The 12,278-nt window shown below is 36.6% G+C and overlaps 1 long non-coding RNA gene across 1 annotated transcript; it reads right to left on the bottom strand.

Annotated features, from left to right (window-relative positions):
* Positions 1-3,474: 3,474 nt before the first annotated feature.
* On the bottom strand, positions 3,475-5,135 carry LOC140524342 (uncharacterized). Its single transcript, XR_011973673.1, has 2 exons — positions 5,088-5,135; positions 3,475-3,772 (listed from the first exon to the last, which is right to left on the bottom strand). It is a non-coding gene; the product is annotated as an uncharacterized lncRNA (long non-coding RNA).
* Positions 5,136-12,278: the final 7,143 nt, after the last annotated feature.

The raw sequence follows: 12,278 nt of genomic DNA on the forward strand, positions 1-12,278 counted from the left end.
TGATAGCAGCAGGCAGAATGGACAGAGCTGCAGCCATGTTTGGGAGGCCATCAAAGCCAAGCCAGTGAGAGCTACTGAGTGCCAGATATCAGCAAAGCAGCTCCTGAGACTTTCAGTCCTCAGATCAAACAAGGTGAACCTACTTGAACTCCTGGGAGCCAGGATGGCAGAGTGATCAGTAAGTGCTTTCTCCTCCCACCCTGATGACTGTGAAAGAACCATAAAATATTTCCCCATAAAAATCCTGAGTCAGCGGGAACAGCAAAGGGGGCAAATAGTCTCCCAACAGCTGAGGCTAGGAATATAGCTAAAGGGGATTTCTCCTACTGTGGCAGAGGCAAACCAGAAGGTCAAAGGACCCAGGGCAGAGAAAAGTTGCACTGGGACCCAGCCGAGCCTCAGCACCGTGAGAGAGGCCCCAGAAGGGGTGGGAACTCAGACTAGCATCTAGGAGTGTCTTAGCACTCCAGGAGAAAACGGGAAGACAATAGGGCAGCTGTGATCACCATCCCCTGAGCTTACTTTTGCCTCAGTGCAACAGAGGAGATAGCCTGTGACCAGATCACACCTCCCCCACACTTAAGGAGCTAACCTCAGGGCTGATCTGGGATACACAAAGCAAAAACTTGCTCTTAGCTTTTTCACAAGTCAGCTCAGCACCAAGTTGCGCAGCTTCTAACTGAAAGAACTAGAAGCCACAACACACAATCAATATCATGAACAAGAAAAAGCAGAAAGGCAAAAACCATAGAATCTTTCTATGGGAATAAGGACCAAAACACAAATATCAAAGAGGTCAGTACTGGGGCTGTACTTCCTTCTGAAACTTCAGAATGGTCTAGAAACAGCTCACATGCACAAACAACTCTGCAGGAACACCTGAAGAAAGAAATAGAAGAAAAACTGACCAATGATTTTAAAATGATAAAAAAAAAGAATTCACTGATGAGAACATCTCCTTGAAAAGGAAAATCGAACAAATGGAAAAGGAATACAAAATTAACTGGAGAAAATAACTCCCTAAAAGGAAAAGTTAGTTAAATGGAAAAGGAAGAGAAAAACCAAACTGGGAAAATTGGGCAAATGGAAAAGGAAGTACAAAAATTAACTGGAAAAAATAACTCCTTCAAAGGAAAAATTGGACAGATGGAAAAGGTGATGACAAAGTTAACTGAAGGATACAATTCCATAAACATTACAACTGGGCCACTAGAAACCAATTAATCAAGGAGACATCAAGAAGCAGTCAAACAAAATCTAAAGAATGAAAAGATAGAAGAAAATGTAAAATATCTACCTAGAAACACAACTGACCTGGAAAATAGATCCAGGAGAGACAATTTAAGAATTCTTGGCCTGCCAGAGAGCCATGATGAAAAAAAGAGTCTGGACAGTATCTTCCAGGAAATCATCACGGAAAACTGCCCAGAAGTGCTAGATCCAGAGGGCAAAATACTCATCGAAAGAATCCACCGTTCACCTCCCGACAGCGATCGCAAACTCAAAACCCCAAGAAATATCGTGGCCATATTGCACAACTATCAAGTGAAGGAGAAAATACTACAGGAAGCCAGAAAGAAACAATTCAAATATGGAGGAGCTACAGTCGGGATCACATAGGACCCGGAAGCTTCTACATTAAAAGATCGAAGGAATTGGACCCCAATATTCCCTGAAGCAAAGAAGCAGGGATTACAACCAAGGATCAACTACCCAGCACACTTCAGCATAACATTTCAGGCAAAGAGAACACCATTCAACGAAGTGAAGGATTTCCAGACCTTCCTGACAAAAACACCCGAAAGTAATAGACAATTTGATATTCAAATGCAGGTCTCAAGAGAAGCATAAAAAGGTAAACGGGGGGGGGGGGGGAAGACTTGTTACTCAATTTGTTCAAACTGCTTACCTCCCTATGAGGGAAGATGGTATCTGTTAATCTTGAGAATTGTGCATCTATTATGAAATACCAAAGAGATATATGCAGAGGGAACGGGCATAAAGTAAATGATGTCATGTTAAAAATATGATTGAAGTATGCCCAAGGGATTCTAAGAGGAGATGTGAAGAGGAGGAAGCAGAAAGTGGTAAATTACATCACAGGAAGAAGTACAAAAGTATAGTAGAGGGAAAGAGGGGAGGGTGATGAGCATTGTTTGAGAGGTAGTCTCATCAGATTTGTTTCAAGGAGGGAACAATAACCTCAAGTAGATAATCCTAACTAGCTCCAGAGGCAGTAGGAAGGGAAGGGGGAAGAAACAGGAGGGAAGATAAAAGGGAGGAAAGAAGCAGTAAGGGTAAAGGAGAGTAAAAGGGAGTGGGGTCAAAAGAAGGAAGGGAAGGCTGCAGGAGGAGGTGGTGAAAAATCAAATTTATTCAGATTCTCCTTTTAGAGATATCTGAAGGAATTTCTGGTACAGCATAGGTGAGTACATGCTCTCCATCTCCCATCTTGCACAACAGCCCCCTCAGTTTCTGTTAAAAAGCAACAATCATCCAAACTACTTGGTACTAGCTAAGACATAGTTGGTTAGGCATAGGTTAGGTACACAAGACACATTAATCAATGCTTATAGGATCCTATTGTTTGAGAAACCCAAGGATTCCAGCTTCTGGGATACAAACTCACTGTGTGCCAAACCTGCTGGGAAAACTTGAAAATAGCATGGCAGAAACTGGGCATAGACCAATGCCTGACAGTATATGCCCCCCAAAAAAGTCCAAATGGTTCACGATCAAGCTATAAAGGCTGATACTATATAAAAATATCAGGGAGCAAGGAATAGATTATTTGTCAATTGAAGGAGAATGGAGACATTTATGTCCAAATAAGAGATAGAGAATATTATGAAATGCAAAATGCATAATGTTGATTACACTACATTGAAAAAATTTTGCACAAACGTAGCCAATGCACCCAAATTAGGAGGGAAGCAAAAAACTGGGATTCTTATGAATTTTGCCTGGAGAAAGGCCTGATTTCTAAAATATATAGAAAACTGATTCAAAGTTGAGAAGAATACAAGGCCTTCCCCAATTGATACACATTGAAACGATATGAACAGGTACTTTTTAGAGGAAGTAATTAACGTTATGTATGGTGACAGGAAAAATGCCCTAAATCATTCTTGTTTAGAGAGATGAGAATCAAAACAATACGCAGTTAACTCTCCGTTGATGCACTAAGATGTTAGCAATCAGCAGCAAGAACTCATATATGTCGGACCAGTGTTCTCCAGTACACGAAATGGAAGGAAAAATACATCTGAAAGTAAGCTTGTCTTCTTTTTTAATTAAAAATGACAACTAGTTTAGCAATTGTATCTGAATAAGAAGTAAACCTGTCTTATCTATTATTTCTTAAATAGAAATTACATTATAATGTTCAACGATAGGTAATTAAAGTGTTCTAGCCAATTTAGTGGTCTCGAGAATTCCTGCAACAACTAACAATTTGAGGGACACTGTTAAAAATATAGTGAAATAAACGTTTTTAATAAAGGATTGTACAAACATATTTTCATACATATACACCTGGTGCATATTAAAACATGACAACATATTTTCGAAGTCAAGATTTTTTCACATTTGTATATTTAATGGAAAAGCAGTAAACATTGTCAAACATAGTTCATTTGATACATAAACATTATTTCTTCCTCTAAGCGTATTTCTGGATGCTAATTCATCTTTGACATTCTCAAGGATTTTTCAGTCTGTTGTCTATTGGAGAAGTCCGTCAAGGTTTGTAATCAAAGTTTATCAGTAGCTGCTGGGAAAGGAACGAAGGAAAATCAATTGACCTTATATATATGTATGTTTATATGTGTGTATGTATACACATACCACATATATGTATGTGTGTAATTCTTTACTTTTCCTTGGGACAAAGGATTCATTATATGAAGGAATTCTGTGTGTGAGAAGCATGAAAATTGTCACTGGTCCAACTGAGCCTAAGAGTGTCCTGAGCCCTTTGAAGTGAAGGAAGTTGGTCATGGTGTCATAGGCAGCATGTATCTTATCATAGGGATGAGTTGAACTCAAGCTCTTGGGGAAGTCATCTACCCTACAAGGTGTTTTAAAGTTCAAACACAATGCTTTCAATGTTTCAAGTGCTATAATAAAGTTCATCTTCTTATTACACTTAAGATGTGTGTTGCCTTGATTTCAGCCAATTGTTACTATGATCTTCTTTTAAATTTTTGCTGTAGAAAACACTATATAAATAACAATCAGGATGGTGTTCATGAAAACCTCTTTACTTATGCTCATGTTGAACTTTACTTCCTACTTAAGTATGCTGATGTTTGCTTTTGAGTTCACCACACAATCAATCATGCCAATAATTTGATTTGCCTGTTTCAATAAAATAAAAACCACAATAGCAGTTAGCGGCAACTTCTTTGTATCTTTTGGTTAAACTGATAACCAGGGCGTCAATAAAAATTTTGCTTTGATTTTCAGTACTGTTGGTCATGGGACAAAGAGTGTCCATTGAGATTCTAACAATTATATTGATATTTGTAAACGGTTTTTCAATCCTGTCATTCTTAGTACCGTTTGCCCCCTGTCTCCTCACCCTTATGAAATCATCGTAGAATCACAGGATTAAACAGAACAATAGACTCTCAGCATTGAATATGACTTCAATAGCTTTCTAATCCAGACAGTCCTTAATCCTCTATCATCCTGAGGGCATTCGCCCAATGTGACTCATTTCTCATTTGAAGATCAGAAGGTGCTACCGAGAACTCAGCAGTATTCTTCCTTCTGTTTCATGGGATATGGTGGCCAAAGATTCATTACTTACTGACCAGGCTTCAGCATCTGAGTCTCTCTTTAATTGACCAGGCTTCTCTTCTGAAAACAGACACAAGAGGGCTTGTGCCACCTTTCTAGCTTATTGGAAAGAAGCTGCTAAATCTTGCACTTCACCTGCAAAGAAGAGTCCCTGGTTGCATCAACGGGATGAAGAAGAGGGATGTGGAAATGAAACAGCACCTCTGTGGAAGTTTTCCACCATATTTAAAAATCAGGTATAGTATCTAAATATAACATTTTATTTGTGAGCTGTTAGAACATACCTTCATTGAGTTCCCTGGTTATATTTTCTTCCAACTCCTGTCACATCTGAAGTCAAATGAAAAACCAAGTCAGAACAGTGAGGTAAATGAGGAAAAAGGAAGTCAAGATAATACACAGAACTCAAAAAATCATATAAAGAATATAGACATTCAAAGAAATGACTAATAAAATTAAGACCTCAGTATATTTGATTTTAGACTTTCAACAGAAAAGCTACTGACGTAATAAATTAATATTATTATGAACACAATCATGAATTTCTCACGATTAAATGCAAAGAGACATGTGAACATTTTTTAGCACAGTAGTCATGTCTCAGGTTGGGAATACAATTTTCTTCTGTGTTGAGCAAATTGTGCCCTCTTTATTTTCATTGGATCAATATAACATTTTTCTCTAAAAATAAAATCAGTTTCATATCCTATGCTTCAAAATAGTTAATTTCAAACATTAAAATTGTCTTCATTAAGCTTCATTCTAAACACAAAATGACCCGTAAGAGGTCCTTAACAGAGAAGAAAATTCCTGGAAATGATGAAATACAATACATTATCGCCAAGGAAGGGCAGAGAGTACTGAATGAAAGCAGCTCCTCCATTGTCTGTTACATTCGAATTATTTCTTTATTCAGGCAGACACTGACTTCATTTGAGATTCAAAATACATGCATTCTCCTTGTGCAGATTTTAGAAACCACGCTAAGATAAATTCTATTTCCATCTTTAAGTTATAAAGAAGGAAGGAAAGATTGTTTCCTCATTCATTACTTCAATTCTTAAAACCCCTTCATAGATACAGGAAGAGAAGATGAAATGGGAAATCACTGTTGATAACGATTAAAGTGGTATAGTTTCCCTTTCAGGAGACAAATGAAATAGTTTGAATAGTATAGACAGATATGAGGTCACTCTTACAACATACACATACACCATTATTTGGACATTTTGTTTGTATTGAGTGTGACCTGGTGTGGAGTATGCCGACTTCTCATGTACTATAATTTTGTGCCTCCAATCTTATGGCCAGTATCGTAATTAGTTTTTCTGTTCTGTATTCTGCAAATGTGAAGTTCAAAATGGGTTTGTGGGAATTATTTCGTGTTTACTTAAGTAATGATAATGTCTGTTGCCTACGCAAGAGTCGAGAATGCCCTTCGGGCTGAACGTAAGGTTAATGTAAGGTTAATGGATCATGGGGGAAGAATTCAAGACCTCCCCATCCAGTAATGGGCCTCAGACATGTTTTGCTAATTTCTAACGAGGCACAGAGTCACAATAGTCTTGCCCTTCAGCCCTGAAAAGAGTATCTACGCTCTGAGGTGAGGGTTTATTTTGGGCCTTAGTATTTGGACTCTTAATAATCACTCTGAAGGCAGGAGTGTCCATACTCTGACTACTTCTTAAAGAGGCCTATTCAATGAATGAGCAAGGAGTCACCCTAAGGGAATACCTGTATAGCCATTGGCCTAAAAGTGCCAAGGTCTCCCATTGCATCTGTGGTCATCTCCAGGCTTCCTGAGGAATATCACTTCACTAGATTCAGATGGCTCTGGGGACGAAGTGATTCTATTGATGTTGCACAGCCCTCCCTCACTCAGAACAAATTCAAGTGTCATCAATTCTTTGATGGGAAGGTGTTCTTCGGGGATGAAGAAGAAACACATGTATGTGTCCATGGAGAAAAATATTCATAGCAGCTCTCTTTGTGGTGGCCCAAAACTGGAAATCAAGGCGATGACCATCAATTGGGGAACAGCTGTATAAACTGTGGTATTTAACGGTAATGGAATGTTAATGTACTATAAGAAATGATGAAGAGGAAGACTTTGAGAGACCTGGAAAAACTTGTATGAAATGATGCTGAGTGAAAGGAGCAGAACCAGAAATCCTTTTCGCACAGCACCAACCACAGTGTGTGAGAAATGTTTCTAGTGGACGTAGTCCTTCGTTGCAATGCAAGGACTTAAAAAATTCAGAATGGTCTCTTAAGGTAAAACGCCTTTCACATGCAGACAAAGAACTACGAAATTGGATCACAGAATGAAGGAGAATATTTTCTTTTGTATTATGTTTTCTTTTGTTTGATGATTTCTCCCATTCGTTTTAATTCTTCTAAGGAACACGAATAAGATGAAAATGAATTGAGTACGAATGTATGTATAGACCCCATATGAAATTGTATGTTTTCTCATGGAGGGCGGGTGCAGAGAGGAGGACGGAGAGGAAGGGATGAGAGAAAAATCTAAGATATATGGAAGTGATTGTAGAACACTGGAAACACATAAAATAATAATTAAAAAAGAAAAAAATGTTATTCCATCTTCTATCTCCAAGATATTCCAAAGACTTTCTCCCATGCCAGGCATATAATCCCACCTTCCCTGGGTCTTTCAGAATTCCCAGTATCTTTTGAAAGCTCAGTTCAAGTGCGTCCAAGTCCTATTTTAATTCCGAGTTCATTTGCCCACCGTGTAAAACAAATGATCTTGTAGGTAGTGTGTATATGCTTCGTACTTACTTAGATAAAAGCATAAATGGCTTTTAGTCCTTTTCAACGACATCCCTCCTTCCACGCAGTGGAGATGGTATTGAGACAATCATAGTTTAAGTCATTTTATGAATATTAACTTAACCGTTGGTAATTTCAGTGTAGGATGACTGAGAAATTGCTCTGTTATTGCAAAAAATCCTTAACACCCTTAATGAAGTCACCACAGTAAGGGAGAAGACAAAATAAAATTCTAGTGAAACTGAAAGATAGCTTAGAGGGATCGATCATTGTTGGTTTCACTACGTGCTCCAAAGCAACAAGATCCATCTTTCGCCATAATTGGCCATCACATACAGCAATGATTACGACAAGTCTTTATAAAAAGACCACCATGAAGATAATTGTTACCTCCATGCCAATAATGTGTTGAATAGAGCAAAGAAGAGACCTTCTGTGAGAAATAAAGAGGTATTATTCAAATCATAACTTCTTTTGATGTTTAGTGACTTCAGAAGAAAGATTGAAGAAAAGGGGATTCTAGAAGGTATGCTGAAAAACATAACTCACGTTTGAGAAATGAAAGAGAACAAAGGCTTTTACGATGATTTAGAATATTTCTCTGTCTGCATGTCTCTTCTGATGATTTTTTTCCAGAATTTGAAGGTAACTACCCAAAGCAAAAGAAAACCACACACAAAGAAGAAATGAAATTGGTTATTATGAGAAAAGAAAAGATTGATTCCTGGAAATGACATCAGAATCAGCTGACTACAGTCTGAATATAGACTAGTTGTTGTTTTTTTAATGGCAAAAATAAACTTCTATTCATAAGGGAATTATATGGTGATATAGATGCCCCAGCATCTATGGTGGTCCAAGCCATGAACAGAGAGCAAGTAAGACCATTGAGTAATATTGAGTACACCCATTTTCATAGATATAGTTGCAGAGAACAGAAGGGTGAAACAAATTGTTGATTAAGGAGCTGCAGAAGTAAGAACACATGTATAGATCTTACGCCACACGATTCAATGAAATAAAATGAAGTGAAGGTGAGCTGATTGGCAAAGGGAAGGAGTGATTATAATTCCTATCTATGTACAAGTGAAACAAAGTGGTCAACTATGGCTTAATAAGGAGACTTTCTCATGAAAGTTTTCCTAAAAATTGCAAAACTATCTGTTTTCAAAATGAACGTTTTAATTAAAACTTCACAATGAAGACATGTTTATTAACTTTTATTCATGTTTCCTTATCATATCTAAATCACTCAGAAGATTACAAGCCATTGACCCAAAATGCTTAATCATTTCATCTTCCCTGAGTGATTAACACATTCAGTACATATATTTTTAAGGCATTTTAATTGTGTCTTTAAAAAAAATGAAACATTTGCTGTATTGAATGTTGACTGCATTACATTTATCATGTTGGCTCTGGGAGGTCCTTAGAATTAGGCACGTTTTATAAAGGGAGAGAAAGATGCCATAGATATGCAATACCTTTTAAGTTTCTAATCTTAGTTGAAGAAAATACGCATACAAATAGAAACTAATAACTAAATTAGGACGTAATTCTTTATATTATATGTGATGACTTTGCCAAAGATTTCTCTACAGTATTGAATAAAAAAAATGTGTTGATATGGGTATGGCTTTTTGTGTTTATATAGATGTTGAAGACGTTCTAAAAAAAAGCAGAAGGATCACAGAAAGACTGTGTTTTAAGTGTTAAGATGCCAGTACCATGGGAAAACAATCAGAGGAGATAAAACCCATGTTTAAGAACTGGTTAATGAGGAAACAGAATTCATTTTAAGGAATATGAGCGGCACTAGTCCCGGGTACATAAAATGTGTTCATTTATGTATGGCTACAACTGAGGACGTAACAGATGGCATAGGATAGTTGATCCATAAAAACATAAGTACATTTGCATGCATAAAATTTAAGTATCTGGCAATTGTTCTTCCAGTAGAGTTGTTACCTCCGCAAATTTGCATGGAGTGTTTCTTGTGTTAAGAAGAACACCACGGGATTAATCCCATCCACTGTAATCTCCAATTGTAGTGATCTCTCCCTTTTATAAATACTTATGTGTATATCATTCCCTCAATAGTTGTTTATGTGTTATCTTATATTAAAAATGAAATTCCTCTATTTTGCATTGGCTTCCTATTGAGGCTGCAGATTCTTCAAGGAGAAAGGGCATGTCTTACACAAAGCCTTTGCAACCTACTGAGGACCTACTATAGTGCAATTAGCATAATTAACATGCACTAGTTGATGATGTAAGTTTTGAACAAGGAAGAAACTGTAATTTGACTGAAAGCTGACATACTGAAAACTTGCATGCTCTGGGACATTAGACGAAAAAGGGTGCCAGTTTTCCCTGATCACAAATAAAATGAGGTAATTTGTACTGCCAAAGATGGACTCCAACTTATTGCTTCCTTGCTTTACCTTCGAGGGCTCGGTCCACACCTAGTTTTTTGACTGCAGCCTGAAGCCAAAAGCTTTGGAAGGTTATTATTTCCATCAGTGTGCTCCTAAAAGAAGGAGGGAAATGAAGACAATGAGTGATAGGGGAGTTAAATGGAAAACAAAGCTTATTTCTTTGCTATACTGATTTCTGAAACTTAGAAAAATTTCTGAAACATGAAAATGCAAAAGAAAAAAGTTTCCATAGGAATGAGACTGGCCCTCACAATAATTTCTTAGTTAAGACAAGTAAACTGAAATGAACCAGGTGAAGAGAACACTTTTTTAAAATTAGGAAGTGCTTATGAAAATGTGGGAGGCCGTGATTAGTTTAACATAATCGACAATGGTCACTATGTTTTTGGAGCAGAGACAGTAGCATTTATCAAGTGTCTAATATGTGCCTAAAATAAAGGCCACAAAGCTAAGAGATTTACAATTATTATCTCTTTTGATTCTTACACCAGTCCTGGGAAACAGCTGTTGTTATTATCCCCCAAATGAGAAAGATTAAATGACTTGTATCACACAGATAGCATCTGAGGCAACATTTGATATCAGATCTTTCTAACCCCAGGCTCAACTTTCTATGCATAATTCCTTCAAAGTACCTCTAAGTGGAAAAGAATCTCATCCTCAAAAATTCTGTTTTTGACCACATTGGCTTAAATTTCACTTACTTTATCACGTATGATGGATACTAGGCTGAAAATGTTTTGAAGAACATCGCTATTATCCACTTCCATACTTTTTTGGTTGGCATAATGATGAATAGCATACATAATTACATACAAATATGGGAAAGCAACCGAGAATGGAGAAATCTACTTGATGGTAATAAAGTGAACTCTTTAGGAAAATTTGACTGCAATGTTATTCTACGCTTAACTTTGCCTTCATTGTAACAATTTCCAAAAATAATAATAGTAACGATACAATAATTATATATGGAATATGTATTTTGCCATTGAGGGCTCTGGGAAATTGAAAATTTGTTTAAAAAAATCAGACTAGAAAAACTCAAAGTGCTTTAGTCCAAATGTCACCTTGCAACAATTTTAATTTTAGCTTAACTTTCAACTCATGGCAAAATCCACAAATAAATCTTTCGTTTTCTTCTTCTTGTTCTTATTCTTCTACTGCTAGTACTACTGCTAATACTCGTACTCCTGCTACTAGAATTACTGCTACCACTACTATCACAACTACTCGTACTACTTTTACTACTACAATAATAAAATTACTTCTACTGCTAACATGCTGTGAAAAGGAATTCTTTCAAAAATGACAAAGTATAAGTAATCCCTGTCTTGTAGGAACATTTTTCTAGTTGAGTTACAAAGACTTAGAAAAAAGAAATGATAGTTTGATAACAGATGTGAACACCATAATGAATATACACTTAAATCCTAAATTATGTGCTATCTGATGACACGTGGAATTCAGGAGATTAAGAAGTCAAGACAGGTGAAAAGTCCAAAAAGGAGCCTGGGAAAACATTCAGTCAAAAGTCTCTTGAAGTTGAAGAGTAGAGTAGGAGGAGTTGTTGTAGTAGTGGTAGCGGTAGTAGTGGTAGTAGTAGTAGCAGCAACAGTAGTACTAGTAGTACTAGTAGTAGGGGTAGCATTGGCAGTAGCATTAGTAGTAGTAGTAGTAGTTTTCAGAACGTTTATAATATTGGTGAAAAAAGAGAAACATCATACTGAATATACTTTTCATTAATCAGGGACAAATTATTAATTGCGTAATTTGATTTTAGTTTTATTTTTTTGCTTCTGTAGTTTTTTCTGATCTTCATTATCAATTCGATAAAATGATGTGACTTGCTGTGAAACTACTGTCTGCAAATGATATTTGAGGGAAAGACGAAATTTTGTTGCAGGTATCTGACTTTAGCCTGATAGAAATATGTCCAAATAATTTCTATTACTGATTTCATAAATCAAGATTATCTTCCAGAGTCTGCAATTTTGGACACTGTGCAAGAATAAGTGTCAAAGCAATAAAAAAAAATGGAGATAAATGAAAAAATCCTAGGGAAGCACAATTAAAAAATAAGATCAGTAACACACAAAAGTTAATGCTACATGCATAAACATAATCCTTTTGAACAGAATTACTGTCCTCAGTTTTACAGAAAAGTGGTGGTTCGTGTTTGGAATTTCACTAAAAATATGATACAATCTTTAGTGTTTCAAAAATTAGTTCAGAGAAGTCTGA

This window comes from Notamacropus eugenii, chromosome 2 (assembly GCF_028372415.1).
Source record: "Notamacropus eugenii isolate mMacEug1 chromosome 2, mMacEug1.pri_v2, whole genome shotgun sequence".
NCBI classification, from domain to species: domain Eukaryota; kingdom Metazoa; phylum Chordata; class Mammalia; order Diprotodontia; family Macropodidae; genus Notamacropus; species Notamacropus eugenii.